The following is a 17,852-nucleotide window of genomic DNA, read 5'->3' as shown; positions in this document are numbered from 1 at the left end:
TTCTGGGTGTGCCCAGAACTCCTGCAGTCCAAGAAGGCTCAGTGCCTGTCTCCAGCGTAAGCTTGATCAAGATACAGTTTTCATTGTGTGAAAAATGCCAATCACTTGTTTTAAAATTTCTAAAGCTTTCATAGTAATAAAATGGTTATAAAAATAGTAATACAGTTAGAGTAATAATAATTTGGACAATTTGAATTAGGACAATAAGAGACAACAGAAACAAAGAGTTACAGACGTCCAGGTACCTTTTTCTGGGCAGCACAAGCCCAAAAAAGGACCTACGTTAACAGAGGATTAACCCTTAAAAACAACAGCCTGTTGCATATTCATACACTTCATACATGATGCATAAATTCCATTCAAATACAGAATTCTGTCTGATCAGTGTCAACTTCTTAATCCTAATGGCATCGTCCCGCCTGAGTGAGGCAAGAAGAAGTTCTTTTCCCCTGATAATGGGGCAATAAATTCTCTTTTTCTGATAGATTGAGGTGTCCTGTGGCTGCTATATGTTATAAACTAAAACTATATTTAACACACTACTTAAGAGAATTAATACAGCATTACTTTCTAACACAACACATAGAATATTCATTTTAATATTTGCGAAAAACCAATCATAAAATCCGCATTTTTCACAATTGCTTTGCCTGAAATCTCACACGCAGGGAGCACAGTAAGAATGCTCCACCAACAGCATCATACCCGGAGCTGCCGTGCTGGAGCCCTGGCTCGGGGCTCGCTGAGTCACCCCCGGCCCGGGGCGCGCCCCGCCCGCGGCACCACCCGCCCGGACAGCGGGAGCGCCGCTCTCCCGGGGCAGCAATGCTGCACGGGGCACCCAACACACAGCGCAATGCTGCACGGGGCACCCGACACACACCGCAATGCTGCACGGGGCACCCGACACACACCGCAATGCTGCACCGGGCACCCAACACACACCGCAATGCTGCACGGGGCACCGACACACAGCGCAATGCTGCACGGGGCACCCAACACACAGCGCAATGCTGCACGGGGCACCCAACACACACCCCAATGCTGCACCGGGCACCCAACACACACCCCGGGCTGCTGCACGGGGCACCCAACACACACCGCAATGCTGCACGGGGCACCCAACACACACCCCAATGCTGCACCGGGCACCCAACACACACCCCAATGCTGCACGGGGCACCCAACACACACCCCAATGCTGCACGGGGCACCCAACACACACCCCAATGCTGCACGGGGCACCCGACACACACCCCAATGCTGCACGGGGCACCCGACACACACCCCAATGCTGCACCGGGCACCCAACACACAGCGCAATGCTGCACCGGGCACCCAACACACACCCCAATGCTGCACCGGGCACCCAACACACAGCGCAATGCTGCACTGGGCACCCAACACACACCCCAATGCTGCACGGGGCACCCAACACACACCCCAATGCTGCACCGGGCACCCGACACACAGCGCAATGCTGCACGGGGCACCCAACACACACCCCAATGCTGCACGGGGCACCCAACACACAGCGCAATGCTGCACGGGGCACCCAACACACACCCCAATGCTGCACGGGGCACCCAACACACAGCGCAATGCTGCACGGGGCACCCGACACACACCGCAATGCTGCACCGGGCACCCGACACACACCCCAATGCTGCACCGGGCACCCGACACACACCCCAATGCTGCACGGGGCACCCAACACACAGCGCAATGCTGCACCGGGCACCCGACACACAGCGCAATGCTGCACGGGGCACCCGACACACACCCCAATGCTGCACCGAGCACCCGACACACAGCGCAATGCTGCACCGGGCACCCAACACACAGCGCAATGCTGCACGGGGCACCCAAAACCACCGCAATGCTGCACGGGGCACCCAACACACAGCGCAATGCTGCACGGGGCACCCGACACACAGCGCAATGCTGCACGGGGCACCCAACACACACCCCAATGCTGCACGGGGCACCCGACACACACCCCAATGCTGCACGGGGCACCCGACACACAGCGCAATGCTGCACGGGGCACCCGACACACAGCGCAATGCTGCACGGGGCACCCAAAACCACCGCAATGCTGCACGGGGCACCCGACACACAGCGCAATGCTGCACCGGGCACCCGACACACAGCGCAATGCTGCACCGGGCACCCGACACACACCCCAATGCTGCACGGGGCACCCGACACACAGCGCAATGCTGCACCGGGCACCCGACACACACCCCAATGCTGCACGGGGCACCCAAAACCACCGCAATGCTGCACGGGGCACCCGACACACAGCGCAATGCTGCACGGGGCACCCAACACACAGCGCAATGCTGCACCGGGCACCCAACACACAGCACAATGCTGCACCGGGCACCCGACACACAGCCCAATGCTGCACCGGGCACCCGACACACACCGCAATGCTGCACCGGGCACCCGACACACACCGCAATGCTGCACCGGGCACCCGACACACACCCCAATGCTGCACCGGGCACCCGACACACAGCCCAATGCTGCACCGGGCACCCGACACACACCCCGGGCTGCTGCACCGGGCACCCAAACCCACAATAGAACAGTATCGGAGAGGCCAGAGCCGCCCTGGGTACTCAGGAATTTTGGTCATGTTTCTAGAGCTCTAATTCAGCAAATATTTCGCTTCTCAGAGAATAAATTCAGCTCATTTGGCTGGATTTCAGTGGAAGAAGTGTGTAACCCAACCATTTGGCATCTGACCCTGTAATAGTTAATTGTTCACTGAAAATCTAGCAGGCAAAGGTGGCAGAATCCAACAGTAACCGTACACACAATCTCCCAAAATATCCGTTCACAAAATCCAACTTCTGCTTTTAAAAATATAATTATTCTGGAGGGTGCCACGATTCAAACAATTTGCTTCCATCTTTCATGAAGAATATATATGATCAACAATTTTCTTCCATCTTTCATGAAGAATTCATAATTTAAGATCAAACAAGGGTTGTGACAATAATCTTGTAAGTTGAGGGGAGAAGCAGGAAAGTGCATGCTTAAAGGTCATGAGTTGCAGTCAAATTTGAGTAGTAGGACTTCTTTTAATTATTTTTGGTCTTTGCTCATACCACTGATTAGATATTTGCTGAATGTGCACTAGTAATAAAAATATCATAAAACTGGAAGGATTGCAATAATGAGCCTGGTCTGAAATTTACTAAAGTCTTCTTAAACTCAATAGTTGGCTTAAATATGGATTTAAGACCATAGGCCTGATCATCAATTAAAGTATATTGCTGTGGTATAAAATTCAAAACCAATTCAATTGTAAAGAAAACACACTGGAATAGCAGTGTTAAATTGATTCATAATTCTGACATTATTTACAATCACCAAAGTCTGAAAAAGTAGTTTATGTGGAGTTCAGACTTACTAAACTTTAAAAAGAGTCCAGAAAACACAAAACCAAGTGTCAGAAAAACTGAATTGGTTGTTCTTTGAAATAATAACCCAGAGGAATGATACTTTCTCAAGATTCAGGCTGCACTAAAATTTCTTTATTAGTCTGATTTTATCCCCTTTTTTACCTTTTGAAAGTGTTAGATAGTTCTCACAAAAGCTTACTGCATGTAAAGTTCTCATGTGCAGCTTCCAGGCAAAGGACAATTATGCAAAACATAAAATTAATCACAAAGGGTGATCATATCACCCTCCAAATTGCCAAAGAGATTTTTGGGATGCAACTGTGTGGAAACAACTGCAAACCTACCTTAAGTGCATTTCAAGATTTCAGAGTGGTAGACTGTGCAGTTTTGGCCAAATCCCTGAATTAGTTTCAAAACTGTGCTTAGCAACCAGATGGTGGTTGGTTTTTTACCTTCCCTTCTCTGTCTAAAGAGGTACTGTAGTAATCTTGATACCAGCTTGTCACCATTCACTGGTTTAAGGAATTTCAGCTCTTGTCAGAGCTGTTGTGGATAACTAGTGCAGAACAAACTGGAAAGACCTTCTATAAGACAAGTGTGCAGAGATGTGCAGAGACCGAGTTCTGTTCCCATATGAAAGACCTTCCTCAGTGCTCAACTGGGATATTCCACCTGTGCTGTGTAAATGTGGCTGAATATTCCCTTTGCCCACAGATCCACTAACACTCACTCCATACATAACCATTAAGAACTCCCTGTTCCACACTTAACCACCCCAGAGAACTGAAAGGTTCAAGCAGTTTCAGCACTTGAAAACCATGAAAGCCATCACATGTAATAGATGGCTCTATGTAATAGAAATCATTACCTCTTCTAACAAAACACATTCCATGTAGTTGAATAAATTTTCCTTTCCTTGTAAAAACCTTTCTTGCTACAATCTGAATCTTCTAAATCAAGAATGTAGAAGGGGCTGAATATGTAAGAGGAAGGGGGAGATTACAAGTTAAAAATCCTTTTCATTAAACAACCTTTCTTAAGCATTCTATAATCCCAATCAACACTCATCTGATTACTGATGTAGAAAGATATGGAAAAAATAACACTGACCAGCCCAAAAAATCAGGTAGAAATACCTGAAATCTCTATAACCGTTGATACAAAATAGATGAATTCCTCATTGTTATGACAAGCAAGAGAAACAAATCTGTGTGAACATTGCTGTGATTGAAGACTGAGAGTCCTGCCTACAAAATGAGCAGTAACAGCACAAATTTGTTTTCAACAAGTTCCTGTTCTAATTACTTTTCTACCAAATGTAAGTAGGTGGAGAGGTGCTTTAGGTTTGGTTCAGGTACTGGTTTGAGACCCACTCCATTTTGTGGAAACTCAGGTAAAACTGTCTGCTGTGACTGGTAGCTAGAATGCCCTGGATGGAAATAACTGAGAGAAGGATTATAAATGAAATGGCAGTCTGTAAATCTATTTATTTAGTAGAAGGCTTAATGATATTGATATTGCCAAGCATCTAACTGCATTTCAGAACTGAGAATAATGGAAATTTCTTAGAGCCTCTACTAGTCATACTAATTTCTTTACCTGTAAATATGTCAAAGAAAATTAACTTTTCCTACACTCTTCTCAGAAGAGCATAAGAAAATTTAATCTTAACCTTCTTTAATGAAGGCCATTTTCAGAATTGAAGAAAGGTTGAAAGTTAGAAGCGTTTCCTAGTCTGCCTTCAAAGCACAGGCTCCCAGCAGCATTTCACTGGTGGCTCTGAGGACCAACTGTCTTGTGCATGAAAACCAAGGACCCACCAGCTCCACTCAGAGTTGTGACACACCCTGTTTAAAAAGGTCAAAGAAAACAAATATTTCAGCAAAGCTAATTGAAGGCACATGCACAAGGAAAGTAAAACACAACATATTTCAGGAGTATAATCAGCTCTTTCTGAGTAATGCAGCCCGGAGACACTCCTCTCATTATGTGAAAATCATGTATATTACATAATTATTGTGAAGTTAGAAGATACTGTCCTTCTGCAAAAAGGAAACCTGATTTTCACCCATCTGTTTAATAAGAATGTCTGTTTGGCAGACACAAGTCCTTTTTTTTCATTTTTTAAAACTGCTACCCATGAGAATGGTGTTCAAAAAACATTGTAAATACATGCCTAAGCATCAATATCCTCCATGTAGTAAAAGAAAGGACAAAATGTAGGAAGCTGTGCCTTGGAGAATAATTTTTAAAGTATTGGGCAACATTCAACGTCATTTATAGGTGAAGAACAACTGTTCCTGTTGCTAATGTACCCTCTGAAAGAAATATTTCATTTACTGATAAATAGATGTGTGTGCCATTAGCCTACCACAATTAACTCTCTGCATTACTCCAACACAAATAGAAAAACTGATGTAAACTACCCTTTCCATAAATTAGAGCTGATTCACAATAACATTAGAGTAAAAGGAGTCAGCAATTCCTCTGTGAACTGACAGAAACATTTCTGGCAATATAAAAATCCTGAACTTCATAGCTGTGACTTCCTAAGGAAGGAGTTAAGCATTAGAGGAAGGCTTAAATATATCACAGTCCTTGCTTTTTTTTAATTTAAAAAAATTCTCCCCATCAAGTTACTACCTGAACACTTACAATCTCAAAATATTAGCTTAATATTAACTACAAGATTCCTTCTGTTCTATTGGCATGATTTCTGAGGTGTTGACCAGTGTCAGAACACAACATGGAGGACAGTACGAGATGTGGACTTGTAATCTTTGCTTGCTTATTCAGAAATGAAGTATTTTCTTTGCCATATCAGTGGGAACCATCTCTCTGCACAAGTGATACCTCCAAATAACAATTCTTTCTGGGAATATTCCTTCATTATCCACAGCAGACAACGATAGAAGTGTTTCAGTACAGAGACACTGCAAAGTCAAACCAAACCACTTTTAAACTTCTTAGCCAACCTCTAATGGCTAAGCTAAGCCTTCTTAGTCCTTGGAAGAGATCACTTTGCATCTCCCAGTTACCAGAGAAAACACAGACTGGTCAAGAATGACTCAGTATTTCTCTTCTGGGTAGCTATTCATATCCACTATCATCAGAGATGTTTAATTTTCTAAAGTTAAACTCTATTTAACAGAGGAACAGTTAGTAACTGGAACATGTGCCTATAAATACAAGACAGGCATCCTATTGAAATTAGCAGGAATATCCTTGGGATTCAATTTCAAACTTCAGCTACAGTGACTCCAAGGGCTTCTGTAGCATTATTCTTGATGTACTAAACTATAAATGGGATAAAAACCATTTCTGGGAACTCCAGAGATTTCCCTGCCTGTTATGTAGCTCTCTGCCTTGGGTTAGGCATTCTAAAGGAAGGTTGGCATTCCCTCAGGACTGAATGGGTCTTTGACACAGAAGAACAATTAGGGGAAAAAAACCCAAAGAAACCCAACCCAAAGCTATTTGTTAGTACAGGTAAAAGCAAGGCAATTCCATGTCAGTTTATCAGTCCATATACTTAGAAATAAAATATATTTATAAATTGATATGCCAGGCCACAACCCAACTTGTCTCTCTGCCCTGCAGTTTGGCAGCAAAGGAACAGAATCTTGGTAGTCCAAGGACTCACCCCAGTGTTTCAGTGCAGGGCTGCTCTGCAGACCACTGACTCCTGTTCTCTCTCTAATGGAGATTAATGTGGGCACACATCCCAAAATAACTCCCCAAATCTTTTCCTACACAAGTTTTCAAGGATAAGTGTTTTAACATGCATTTCAATACTGCCAAAACTGGAAGGAAAAACACCACAGGTACCCACTGACAGACATTTTGTACTAACAAATGTCCAAGAAAAAGTGACCAAGGCTTTCATAACAGACTCTAAACATGATGAAAGTCCTCTTCTGCAGTCAGCAAACTGCTTTATTTTGGCAAAAAGAAGAGATTTCTCTTTTCTACCATGCAATTCCTACATGACTTGGCTCAAGAGCAATACTGTGTTCAACTCAGCTGTCATGAAAAAGCTGAGCAACAGCTTGGCTGTGCTGTACTGGGGCATGGAGGGCCAGAGGGGCACCATCCTAAACATTCAAACACCACCTTGTCCTCTGGCATTTGGGATCATTTGGGCACCAAACACTTGCTAAATAGTTTCAGTACATGAAAGCAACACAAGGCTTCAGCTGACCAGAGACCAGACTCAAGGATGTTGAACTTCTCAGGTACCCCTGAGGGAATATATTTTAGGGACCACTAAAAAATAAGTGAAACATGTTCAAAATAAACAGTGCTGAGATTATTCTAGCATCCTGGTAACTGCTGAACATACCTTTGCTCAATAAAGCATAAAAAAATCAACTGTTCACATCAAGGAAATGTCATATACCCAATAGTAAGACTTAGATGTTTTATTTTTAAAGAGGAAGTATAGAAAACTGCTAGATCATGGACAGAAAAACAGCTCACCATGTAGCTTACAACTTCATTGTGCATTTCACAGTCTAGGCTCCTGAAACATCTTGAAATGAATGAGTTGTGCAAGATTGCCTAAATGACATTGTTATTAAATAATATTATAAGAATGATGAGATTCTAATTTATTTCTGATTAAAATTCTCTCTGATGTGAGGCTTTCCACATACTGGTACAGAAATGCAACAATGGAATTTGAAGATTTATTGTTTTCTTTTATGTTTCTACATAATGATGAATAATAGGTCTAATGAGAGATCTTGCAAGAACACTGTGAAATTAAGTATTTTTCCCATAATTTCAAAATAGAATACAGGGAACTTCAACCCAATATGAAACAATAAACTATCAATGGATTTCTGACAGCCAGCTGGAAGAATGGCAGTAAGTTATCTTGTACATCTTTTGCAAATATTAAATTCTGAATGCAAGTAAATTCAGGGATGACTCAGAGAACACAGGGAAGAACTGTTCACAGAGGTCTATTTAGCTTTCATCCAGAATAAAATTTAGATGAAGTCTCCAGCACAACAACAGAGACATTCAATATGTTTATCTGCTGGCTTGATATATATAGAATCTTACAAATAGTTCAGTTCCAAAACTGGACTGACAACCAAGATAGCAGCATCAGATGCCAATTGTGCTGCCAAGCCTTTACCACTTAAAGGGCTACATTTGCAGAGGTGCATCTCTTTTCTATGGGAAGAAGATGTTAATGGAAAAAAGGGAAAAAACCTAAGTTACTAAGCTTTAATTAGTAAAGATGACAAACATTATCATTGTGTCTTTTCAAGAAAGAGAAATTAAGATTCAGCGTGAATAGGGACAGCAGAAGAAATGTAAAATCCCCATGTTCAGAACTCCAGAAACAATTTACATTTTCAATTCTGCCCCTGAGACTGATGCCACTGAATATCATTTTCCTGAAGTCCTTATTTGGCTTAGGTTCCAGAAATATCCTAATGCTCGTATCAATCATAACCTCCATGTGGTGAACCCTTCAGCCTCCTGCATTTTAAAGCTGAACTGCAAGATCCTTTAAGTGTTGGGAGAGGGAGCTGTTTATTCTTATCCTGTCAGCTTGAAAGGGGATTTTAGACATCCTACAAATCTTGTCTTGCTGCTATGCCTCATGTGCTCTGGTGGTCTGGATGACAGTTATTATTTCAGTCCATTTAGTGTAAACTGCATGAACTGTTACACTCCTCCAGGAGATACCAATACTTGACACAAAAACACAAAGATAATAATCATACATTCAAGGAATCCTGAGCTATCATTCACTGAGCAGGGAAGTTGAAACCTTCCACCAGCTGCAGATTAAAATCTCCCTATTAGGAAATTTATAGTTTGGAAGATGCCATCCAGTGGCCTGTGAACAATGACTTCATGGTTGACAGATAAAAGATCCAACCCTGCAGAATCACCAAGAGCCCTTGTCACCCTTGCCAAGAAACCTAAACAAGTGAGGAAGATGCCTTTTTGACTTCCAGTTCAGGTTCTAGTCTTGAGTTTTTCTCAGCCTAAAAGTAAACTCAATACTGCTTCCAGTAGGGGTTTGCTTGGAGAGCAGGAGTAAGACATGATTGTAGTCTGACTTTGAAAGAACTGAGTCAACTTTGCTGCTTGAGGAGTCATTCACCAGAGCTAATGCACGCAAGTGCCCACTCTTATATCTGCCAAAGCCAGAAGGGTTGAAGAGAAAAAACAGTAAGAAATACCATACTGCCCTGTCATTCCTGTATGGGCTTGCAGAGAAAGGTAGGTTAAAGAAAACCCCTTTTTAACAGAGTGGTGGAAACCACCAGTCCAGTTAGTCAGTGCATAGTAAAGAGGTGACTGTCCTGCCTCCCCATGTAGCCATACACTACTTTATTCAGAATAAAGGAGCCCCAGCATACTTGCAACACAGCAGTGTGAGCAAAATTATTATACTTAGTTTAGTGAGAACCTGTAGCTCACATTTTAACAACATAGCCAGATCAGGAGGATACCAAGGGGGGGAAGTGTGACTCCCATGATACAGATGCACTCCCTGACAGCATGTCCAGCCTTCTGGCTCTATCTACAGCCACTGACATTTCAGATGAAGGTATTCTTTTCTGTCTGTATATAACAAAAGTTTTAACTTTGCTCACTATCTCTGTTAATCAGATGCAGCTTACAAACTGTGCTTCATAGTGGTAGTTTCAGAGTTGGCAGCTGTGCAAGTCACAATGAAGTCACTTCTCTCCTCTGACCACAGTAACAGCCAAATCTAATTCAGTGTATCAAAGTCATCTACAATCCAGAAATCTCTGCCACCCTTATACCAAGTTTCAGGACTTTCATAACCATTCCTGCTCAAGAAAATCTATTCAAGTGGCTGGGACTTGGCCTAAGCAGAGTGAATACCTTATTGCATCAGGTAAAAAGAAATCAAAGGTCATCTCTTGGCAGAAGAGCCTGAGCTTATTTGTGCTTGAGGGCAGCTTATTACAGCACACTGACCCTCACCTGACGTCACTCAGTGCTTCCCATGTGTCTGCAGACTGGAAAACAGGGACTGAAAATGTGAATGCAAGACTTCTTGAATCTGCATGACAACAAGAACAGCCTATTACAAAACACTGGCAAAGGAAACCAAGTAGCTCCTCCAACACTGTGGACTTTATCTGCTGCTTTATAAATTCTGTATGCCAGAGGAGATAGAGGGATCTTTTTAAAAAGTGTGACCAAATTTCATATGCTGTCTTTTGGGTTTTTGGTTTTTTTAAATCAGAGTCTACTGCTGTTGCACAAACTACTTAGAGTCACACAGTCTTATAGAGTGACTTTTAATCTTCTGCTTGAGTACTCACTGTTGGAGATAGGTGAAGACTTGCTGAAAGGAATGCAACTCAAATGGAATCACTCTGGGCACTGCTTCACACTGTGCTCCCTGTTTGAACATAACATCTCTATGGTCTGAGCAAACAGGCATTCTGCAAAGCCCAGAGTTTTGAAAAGCCCTTCTAACATAACTTTAGGAAAGTGGCAAAACAAAAAGCAGAAATAAACCCCACCTTTCTGAATCTTCAAATGCCAGGAGGATGCATTTGGAAACAGTTTCTCCCCCCTTCCCATTTCAAAGCAGCAGACACAATCACAACTAAATCACAAGCACTCTAGTTCAAAAGATATCAGAAAAATTATAGTTTATGTCCAATTTTAACAGTATGAAAGCAGCAAAGATATTTCAGCCCTTTTAAGCTCTCATGATTCAAAACTGCAGAAAGATTTATTTTTTGTTTAAAATAATTCTTTGTTATTATTAATATTTAAATTTTGAACATGCTCTCAACTATCACTGCATTCAGCCATGGTGTGATGAATTTGGCCAGCAACAAACACAGGCAGAAGGCACAGCTTTATGACAACTGACTAATTACAGCAGCATTATGAGTGCCTAAGTAATAAATCTGAACCTGATCCTGCAACACTGTAAACATTCCTGTGGGAAGAAACAAAAGTACTCCAATTGACTGATGAGTAAAAGTAACACATGAAGAAGAAAAGGAGTATAAGAAATTACATTTTTAATGGCTGTTTATCACTACAAAAAAATCAAAACTGACATCCTGCCTTAACCCCTGTGTTTCAACAAATGAACAGTATTTCCTGGGCCAATAAAACTGAACAATACTAACAGTTAATGGTTAACCAAATCTATTCTTTTAAATCCTTATTCTTATGCTGGTTTAGTAAAGTGCTTCAATTTCACATAGAGCCCCTGAAAATCAGCAAGGAGGTTTGCCCTCTATTCCCCACTCACTTCCCCAGCTGCTGAATGCAGCTCCACGGAACTACAAGAAAATGAGACAGCTTTCATTTCTGCCAGATTAAGTAATTGCATCCATTGCATACAATTTATCACTCTTTTGGGCAGCTTGTGTCATGGGATGACATTTTCTTGTAATTATGCAGGGTGGGATTGGACAGGATCTTGCTTCTCTTCGCCAATCTGATAAGCAAAAGTATTTCTTTTTTTTTTTTTTACTTTCGTAGAAACTACATGTTCTAAATAAAAATAACCAAACAAAAACGTAAGTATAATGCACAACCAACTAATGGTTTGATGTTACCAAGTCAGGACTACAGCAATCACCTTTACTGTGGAAAAGAAGTCCAGGATATCTGAATACTTTCCAAGTCAATATTTACTCTCAGATTAGTGTCACTAGTTTTGCTGAAGTTGCCATTTACAGATAGGTTTGTCCTTCCATGCACTTCTCTGCAGCTAATCCAAAGGGAGTATCAGGGGAATCCGCCTGACTCAGGATTACAGATTTTAGTCACACAATATTCAAGTATCCAAGTGACGTTTCTCTCCTGGGGGAGCAGTATCCATGCTCACATATCCAAGTGCTGATCCAGCAAGGCCAAGCACAACAGATGTTTTTCACCAAGAAGCAGGTTTCATGAAGAAGGCTTTTAAAAAGGGCTTCTTTATCCATCCTTTTCCCCAAACCAGAGCAAAGAAAACACATTCCAACTCGGATATCATGAGTCACATAGAAGGGAACAAGCAGGAAACCACAGCACTTCTATCAGTGTTACAGACAGCATCCTCAGGCTCCCCACAAACATTTCACTATGGGGAGCCTTCTCCTCCTGCTCTCTTATCTCCCCAGGCCATGCAGTCCCAAAGCACTGACCTTGCCCCACCTCCTGGGCAAGCCAGGTCCAAGGTGTCACATCAGCCCTGCTGGTTCATCAGCAGAGACAAACTGGGAGAGTCTGCTCACTACCAGGTCTCTCTGCTAAACTTCATTCTGATACAAGAAGAGGACAATACAACCCAGCCAAAGATAAAGGAAGTTCAGAAGTTCGAACTTCTCTTGTCACAGCAGTTATCTCTTGGATTTACTAAAAGGGACTATTCCTTTATTAATGTTTGTATTTTAAGAAGCTTGGGTTTAGGAAAAAAAACACCACAAGTAAGGGAAGCTAAATCAACAAAAATAACACTCAAAAAATGGTAGTTTTCTGTATTTCTCTCTACCCTTAATCACATATGGCTATATATAACTCATGAGTTGACAACAGTCTTATAGGAAGTGGAATAAAGGATCACAGTTATGAACAAGTGGCTCCTCTGCAAAGGGGTGAATTTTATCTACCAAGTCCTGTAAGTTAAATATTATTTTGGTACCCAGAGAGTCTTCTAAAGGCTCCAGTTCCTGGAACCAACTATTCAACAAGTATAACTTTTCAAGTTAAAGAACAAGTTACTAACTCTTGTAGTGTCAAAGAAAACACTGGAAATTCATGGCTGAAATCAGTGGTCCTGCTTTCCAATGACAAGAGCACATCAGGTGGGAGTGGCCTGATCTGAAAGACACTGAGGTTGCTGATAACCTTTTCCTTGACTTTACTGGCTCTTAGACCAGAGCTTTAAATAAAAGAGATAGTGGCTCTTGCACGTACTGAGAAAAAAATCTACAGAACTGATGGAAAAAGTAAATTTTTTAAAATACATTTTTCCATATAAGGAGCCTGGAATCTTCCTGTAAAGGGAAATTCCAAAACCAGGACCAAAATAAATACTGAAGTGGGATGCCAAATAGTAAGAGCAGCACAGGACTGATGTGAAACAGCCAACAAGCAAGACCTTAAGTTGTGATTTAGAGAAGCACAGTAATAAACCTATGAAGCACAAACCACATAATTTGGCTTCATTCATGTACAATAAATAGTTTAATTCAAATTACTTTTTTTTAGTATCTTTGCATGCAAACTATCTTCAGGAAATTTAACAGTTGACCAACATCCTGTAATTATCATACCTAGCTCAGAGATAGAGGAACAAGTTCAGAGATACAGCAAGACGCCAATGGCCTGGATGAGCAGCACAGAGCAGCCCATGGAGGGTTGAAAGCAGAAGCCCACATTCCAGGAACTCACACATCCATCACCTCAGCAGCCCACAGGGCTACTTGCCCTCACAAGGACTGGCCTGAGATCCTATCTGCATTTCTAGTGCCAGAAGAAGCTCCTGTGGAGAAGCCCCACATTTAACACTTGGTAGCACCATGTAAAAAATATGTACCAGATGTCTGTACATGGTGCTGACAAGTGCTGACTGTTTAACAGCAGCCAGAATTATGAAGGCTGACCCATCTCTGGGAATGCCATAACCCTGCAGGGGTTACACAAATTTGATGTGTGACATGACACTCAAGTCCCCAAGAGAAAAATGGGTGGGACAGAACATACCAGGAGGAGAAAACTGAGTTGGTTTAAATTACAGAATTTGAATCTGTTATTGTCACTAACACAAAGAACAAAAATTAGCAAAAAATAATCAGGCAACACTAAAGCACATGGTCTCAGCTCTGCTTTCTTTATACAGAGTAAGATATGAGGCAAAACCAGATCCATCAGATCATTCTGTTAATAATTTTTTTTAATATCTGCTTAACATCCTTCTAATTAATCTTCTAAATGAAGTACTAAACAACGCATTCTTCCTAAAAATCTAATATACATTAACAGAATTATCTAGTGTAAAGTAATAACTATCCTGAACAAAAACAAAGCTACTGCAATGCAACCATGTTCATTGGTCACATACTGAACCACATATGTTCAATAACTTAATTAGCTTTACAATTACCCAAGTCATGGTCCAAACTGCATTTAGGTCAGGTAGAGCTGCTGTCTGAAAACAAAAGAACTAGTAACTGAACCGACCAATATGTAGTAGTAACTACTAACTAACTAACATGTGCCTACTCAAGGGAACAAGACTTGTCACAGAATCTGTTCTTCAGCCAGCACTGTTACCCCTGGAAGCATTTCACAATTCAAAGCCACAAAATGCTTTCCCTATCAACTTTGTGGTAAAAGTGCTACGATCAAGGTCCAAACTCTTTAAGTTGGTTGGACACAGTAAGTTTTCTTTCACTTTTTTCCTACTTGCAAAAAATAACAACCTTCCAAACCTGAAGCTTGTTATGATAACACAACACTACAGGGGACACAGCTAAAATTGCTTATGCATGGTTGACTTTGGAGCTCCTTGAGTTTTTTAAGTGCTTAACCACCTAGCCTTACTCCTCTTGTACAGAATTTAATGCCCACAGAAGTGTCTGCAATGACTGCACTTCACTGTAGGTGATAAATCTGATTTTCAAAGTAAAAAAGAAAATCCCAAGTGCCACTAAGTTTCTGACCAGCACTTCACCTGTTTTTACTACAACTGCCACTGTGAATAGTCTGAATATCACACATCTGATGCCACATCACAGAGAACTGGGACTGCAGTGTGGAAACCCAGCTTTTCTGTTGCCACTGTCTGCACAGAACCCCACACTGAGGCCAATATGAGTCTTCAAGATGATCCTTGTTTTGTTTTCAGCCTTCATTTAATGCACCTTTCTAACACGTTCAGCTTGTTCTACAGCATAACCAAAGATTTTGTACTGAGGTCATACAACCCATCACTGCCTGGGAGCTACCTAATTAATTTGCTACAATTAAATCTGCTGGGGCTCTGAAGGAACCTGCTGCATGAAATGCAGAAAGACTGAAATTTGCACCATACAACACCTCCAAGTGTTTCTGAGAGTTAGTCAGGGATCAAATTGCTCCTTCAATTACAATGGAGCTTTTTCAGATTAAAATCATCAGCAGCAAAACCTGGGGTTAGCCCTGCTCCTAGATAAAAGCTAATATGTTATGTTCAGGGCACAATAATGATAAATAATCCATATTTCCTACCTATACTCACTTGGAAGGACTCCCTATGACAATCCATACCAGCTGGCCTCATATTTCTAGCTTGGCTAAAAATGCTCACTTTGCAGCACTTTTCTTGTTAAAGGCAGTCTCTCCTCCTAGTCTGCTTAAATCCATTCTCCCACTAGAGAGAATTCTCTTTCCACTCTGGAAATGGAATTCCCTGGTGAAAAAGAAAGCATCAAGAATTGCAGGTGTCTAATGAATATCAGCAATATCCAGTTTCACTTTAAATCCCTGATTATACTGAATAGATGAAAACCACATCAACCAGTAGATTACTACTAAGTTTACACCAGAAAGAAGTCCAAGTTGGCAAGCTACAGCTTGGTAGATCAACTTTCTAAGAGTGCATTGGCAGTTCCACAAACAGCAATAAACAGACAGATTTGGGCTATTTTCTGTTCCTGCTCTTGCCACAGAAGACAGGAAGAACATGCACAGCAGACTGACAGAATATTAAGAGCTCATCAGGCAACTATTTAAAACATAACCTTATACCCTTGTATTGAGCTACTAACCACTAGTGCCTCAGACAGTGGTTTCTGATTAAAAAAATTAATCACACTGATTTACCAACAGGTGACACATCGAGTTACAAATACTTCTGTAACTTTTGATGGCTATTCACAATATTGATGTACCAAATTATCTGTCATGTCTGCAGCAGACATCATCATGCCCTTATATAACCCTGTTGTATTGAAATCTTGCACATAGCTCAGTTTTGCTGATCCCTTGATTTAAAAAAAAATTAAGAAATGAAAAATATACAGAAAAGAGAAATTACATTGGCAAGAGATACAGAAGAAAGGTGACTAAAATGCTAAGAATTCTTTAACCTGAAATAAGGAATAGCTGAGCTAGACAGATAATGAAAGAGCACAGCACTGAACTAGCACAGAGATAGTGAGCAAAAACCAAGCATAATTCGTTTATAACGTCCACACAGTATCAGGCACAAAAATTAAAAGAAGCAAAAGGAAGTAGTTTTTCCACACAACATAGTAACCTGTGGAACTCACTGCTGCCAGCCTCCCTTAACTGTGCATGTATCTAGAATCTGGAAGAAAATAATTTGGATGAATTAATGTCAAGTGTGTCCAGAGCTATGAAACACACAGGTATGGACACACTGACATTTGCAAAAACGTAAAGCCACAGCTGGAGAAGAAAAGGTATTTCAAGATTCTCCTCGGCTACAGCACATACCCTGTAGCCTGACAAGTGAGCACAAACAGCTCAAGTGCTGGTGGAATTAAAGGAGAGACGGTAACAAAGCCAGAGGCAGGAAAGCGTGAAGAGAAACACCGAACGCCAAGCGCGGTTCATGCTTTGCACATTGTGCTTACTTAGACCAAAAGATCTGGCCCCAAGCAAGAACAATTGCAACACGCAATCTTCGTGAGGGGAGTTATCCACTTCTTTCCCTCTCCCGTACAAACTGCTGGATTCGGCTCAGGCTACGTGCAGCCACGGCTTCTGGTGGGACACCGAGGCAAAACGAAGCGGCTCCTTACGCTGCCTCTGGATGCAGCTCCTGGAAACCGAGCGTGCGAGGAGAGCAGCTTTGAAATGGCTACTTACACTACTTACACAGCCAAAACACGCGGCGCAGCAATCCCGCGGAGCGCAGCAGAGCCGACCGCGCTCCCGCAGCCGGGGCAGGGCGAGAGCCCGCGGGCCGCGGCTCCGAGCGCACCCCCGGCAGGGAGCAGCCCCTCAGCGCGGCCTCGGGCTCCGCCGCCCCGGGCACTGCCCGCGGCACGGCGCCCACCGCCCACCTGGCGCGCCCACCCTCCCGGGCCTTGCCTTGCCTCACCGCTCCGCGCCGGCGTCCCGTCCGGGCGCCCCGCGACGAGGCGCTCTCGGGGGCGAGAGGGCTGAGAGCCGCGCGGCCCCCGGCGCATGGGAGGCGCTGCGCCCTCGGCCGGGAATGCCGGAGCCCCGCAGGACCCGAGCAGGTTCCCGGCGGCTCCGGGGCTCGGGCACAGCCTCCTCTCCCCTCGCTCCCGCCCGCGCAGGAGCCGCGCGCCGCCTGCTGCCACCTGCCGGCCGCGCCGCGCAGCCGCTCCCTCCCTGCCGCCCTCCTTCCCCCGGCGGGCCGGAGCTCCGGGCGATGATGGCCAGCGGGGAACCGGCGAGGCGGAGGCGCCGGGCACCGCACCGTCCAACGGCCCGCGGGGA

The 17,852-nt window shown here is 43.2% G+C and overlaps 1 protein-coding gene across 1 annotated transcript in view; it reads right to left on the bottom strand.

The window, feature by feature from the left end:
• The window catches only part of THSD4 (thrombospondin type 1 domain containing 4), a 238,741-nt gene extending 221,199 nt beyond the window's left edge, over positions 1-17,542 (bottom strand). Inside the window, exon 1 of the mRNA XM_036389920.1 lies at positions 17,488-17,542. The gene's annotated coding sequence lies outside the window, so the exon portion shown is untranslated. The remainder of the gene's footprint in view (positions 1-17,487) is intronic.
• Positions 17,543-17,852: the final 310 nt, after the last annotated feature.

This window comes from Molothrus ater, chromosome 13, assembly GCF_012460135.2.
Source record: "Molothrus ater isolate BHLD 08-10-18 breed brown headed cowbird chromosome 13, BPBGC_Mater_1.1, whole genome shotgun sequence".
Lineage (NCBI taxonomy): Eukaryota > Metazoa > Chordata > Aves > Passeriformes > Icteridae > Molothrus > Molothrus ater.
Note: the sequence above shows the minus strand (reverse complement) of the source record. Positions and strands in the feature narration are given on the sequence as shown.